This window comes from Limulus polyphemus, unplaced genomic scaffold (genome assembly GCF_000517525.1).
Source record: "Limulus polyphemus unplaced genomic scaffold, Limulus_polyphemus-2.1.2 Scaffold8317, whole genome shotgun sequence".
In the NCBI taxonomy this organism is placed as follows: domain Eukaryota; kingdom Metazoa; phylum Arthropoda; class Merostomata; order Xiphosura; family Limulidae; genus Limulus; species Limulus polyphemus.
This window is the reverse complement of record NW_013673927.1, coordinates 4402-8274: the sequence shown is the minus strand read 5'-3', so window position 1 is coordinate 8274 and position 3873 is coordinate 4402.

Genomic DNA, 3873 nt, shown 5'->3' with positions numbered 1-3873 from the left:
AACTACACATTGACTTAGACACACAAGTCAGTTCTGCTCGTAGATAACTACACATTGACTTAGACACACAGGTCAGTTCTGCTCGTAGATAACTACACATTGACTTAGACACACAGGTCAGTTCTGCTCGTAGATAACTACACGTTGACTTAGACACACAAGTCAGTTCTGCTTGTAGATAACTACACATTGACTTAGACACACAAGTCAGTTCTGCTCGTATATAACTAAACATTGACCTAGACACACAAGTCAGTTCTGCTCATGTATAACTAAACATTGACTTAGACGCACAGGTCAGTCCTGCTCGTAGATAACTACACATTGACTTAGACACACAAGTCAGTTATGCTCGTAGATAACTACACATTGACTTAGACACACAAGTCAGTTATGCTCGTAGATAACTACACATTGACTTAGACACACAAGTCAGTTATGCTCGTAGATAACTACACATTGACTTAGACACACAAGTCAGTTTTGCTCGTAGATAACTACACATTGACTTAGACACACAAGTCAGTTTTGCTCGTATATAACTAAACATTGACTTAGACACACAAGTCAGTTCTGCTCGTAGATAACTACACATTGACGTAGACACACAAGTCAGTTCTGCTTGTATATAACTAAACATTGACTTAGACACACAGGTCAGTCCTTCTCGTAGATAACTACACATTGACTTACACACACAAGTCAGTCCTGCTTGTAGATAATTCCAACAGGTTCTACTTAGCTGATTTCTAATCTCTACCACCTTCTTTCTAGTATACAGTAAAACAAAAAGTAATATTTGTTTCTGTATTTCATATGTGGAGGAAGTAGCAAGAATCCTTTTATTTAAATAATCATAGTTAACATGATTTTTTATTTGGAATTTCTTAATATTTTCTATCTTTATGGAAAACTTCATGCTTACTGGATAACTCGTATGCTCAAGTATTTTGCTCAAGGTTCTCGTAAAAGACAATGGTATAAAATTTTTAAAGTTGAAATATAATCCTGGAAATTTCTTTTTGTGCAAAAATTTCACATTGAAAGATTCCATAATTGTTGTGAAGAGGTAAAGGAAATAAAGAAGTTTGTATTCAGCAGTGAATTTGATATTAGAATGTTGACTGTTAAGGCAGTTTGAAAATGCTCAACATGTTCAGACAATAAAGTATCTTCTACAATATAGAAAGTATAGCTCAACTGATGGTAAAGAAACACATTTGTAGGTGATGGGGCTACTCATGACTCCATAGCAACCTGATAAAGTAGGTCATAGTTCCAAAACTGTACTACCTCCACTCACCCAAAGCTAGTCTTAACATAATGTAACATTTTGGGACAACATGGGACCTATTGGTCCATCTCGGCTGTTCCATCCTCTAAACTAAATTAAAATAATTTTTAAAAAAATCATAAAGCCAGCCCTTATCATTCATATACTTATCAAGCTTTTTCTTAAACTCACTTAAATTTACTGACTCTACAACATCCAAAGGCAATCCATTCCAGAGTCCAACCATACTGTTAGAAAAATAAAAATGTCTTAGCTGAAGATGTCTCCTGCCTTGCCAAAATTTATATTTGTGTCCCCTAGTCCTACTATTCTCACATATGAAAAAAGATGATGCATCAACACTATCAATTACCTTTACAATCTTAAACATCTCAATCAGATCCCCCCTAACTATTCTTTTTTTAAGAGAAAACAATTTAAGAGATTTCAAACTCTCCTTGTATGACAACCTTTCCATCCCAGGCACCATTCTAGTAACCCCTTCTCTGAACCCTTTCCAACAATTCGATGTATTTCCTAGGGTAAGGAACTCTATATTGAACACAATATTCCAAATGTGGCACCTAACCAGTGTCCTATATAATGAAATTTAAACCTTTTTAGACTTGTATTCAATATTTCTGTAGATACAACCTAAAATCCTACTTGCCCTACCACTAGCAACAGCACACTGCTTGGATGGCTGTAGAGACTGATTGACTATTACACCAAAATCCCTTTCTTTCATGACACTTTTAAGGTTATTCCCATCCAAATTATAATTCAAATTATGATAGTCCACATGCTTTATATTGTATATATTAGTAATAAAACCCATTTATAATTTATTTGCCCAACTTCCTATATGATCTAAATCCTTTTGTAAATCAGCAACATCCTATTCACAGCTAGCAACACCTTAATATCATAAAAGATCAAAGGTCCTAAGACTGAGTCCTGAGGTACCCCACTTGTGACATTAATCCAGTTTGATTGAACTCCATTTGTAACAACCCTCTGTTTCTTCTATCCAGTTTGCTAACTTATATCCGACATGTATAGAGATAACTATTTATACCCCTTTTTTCGTGTCATTTCAGATGTGCTGTTCATGTGACTACCCTCCACCAATCATACTGCACCATCTATACTTGTGCAGGTAGCCCCCTCTACTATTCTAGCACAGTCCTCACTTTCTCTATAGGCATTCTAGTGTAGACATGTGTTTTAACTTGTTCTCCATGGGACTACAATATTTTGATTATGCTTGTTAACAAGTTTATATTAATTTCAACTTCAAGTTTTGATTCCTCGTGTTTGATTTCCATTGTTTCTACTCATTTGTTTTCGAAATATTTTATGTTTTCTGAATTCTAATTTGTTCATGTGAGTTTGAGATTTAATATGGCAGATGATGAATTTCCCGCAATAGTAGACAGTGGTTTAGTCCCAGGTCTTGGGACTCAACGATGTCTGCTAGGGAAGCAGAGGCTTAGTTCATGGGGAGTTTTTATGAATAGACCAAAAATGGGAAAATTAAATTCTCTACTTTTATCAAAAATAGTCAACCACACTGTACCTTCTAATAGTGTTATTCTGTGTATCGTGCTAAAAGGTATTATTATATCTCAACTAAAATAGTACTTAATAGTATGTAATAACTATAATTTTTTTATGGTTAATCTTTTATTATTAAAAAATAGATTGAAAGATAATGGCTTTAAAGACAGGCAATTAAAGAAATACCATACTTTATTTTTTAATAAATACATAAATAATTTAGAAACTAAATTATCGATTAAGGAAAATACCTTCTCATAATAAATAGAATAAAGAGGGTGTTAGTTACTTTGATTTATAAGTAGCTAATAGCAATTTTTAAAAGTAATTTTATTCAGTATACTGGGGCGGAAAGACTAAATTCAAGTAGCTGGGCTTGTTTTGGCATTCCCATGTTATACTTGAATAAATATTCAGAAGAAAGGGAGAAGGTTGGGAGTTAGAAATATATAAAAACTTTTAAGGTAAGCTGTATGTATATCTTTTAGTTCTATTCAATATCTTGTAGTTCTGTGTAGTTCTATTTAATATCTTGTAGTTCTGTTTAGTTCTGTTCAATATCTTGTAGTTCTATTCAATATCTTGTAGTTCTGTTTAGTTCTATTCAATATCTTATAGTTCTATTTAGTTCCATTCAATGTCTTTTAGTTCTGTTTAGTTCTTTTCAATGTTATTTAGTTTTGTTCATTGTCTTGTAGTTCTGTTTAGTTCTTTTCAATGTTATTTAGTTCTGTTCATTGTCTTGTAGTTCTATTTAGTTCTGTTCAATATCTTTTAGTTCTGTTCATTGTCTTGTAGTTCTATTTAGTTCTGTTCAATATCTTTTAGTTCTGTTCAATGTTTTTTAGTTCTGTTTACTTCTATTTAATGTCTTGTAGTTCTGTTTAATTTTGTTTAATATCTTGTAGTTCTATTTACTTCTATTTAATGTCTTGTAGTTCTGTTTACTTCTATTTAATATCTTGTAGTTCTGTGTAGTTCTATTTAATGTCGTGCAGTTCTGTTTACTTCTATTTAATATCTTGTAGTTCTGTGTAGTT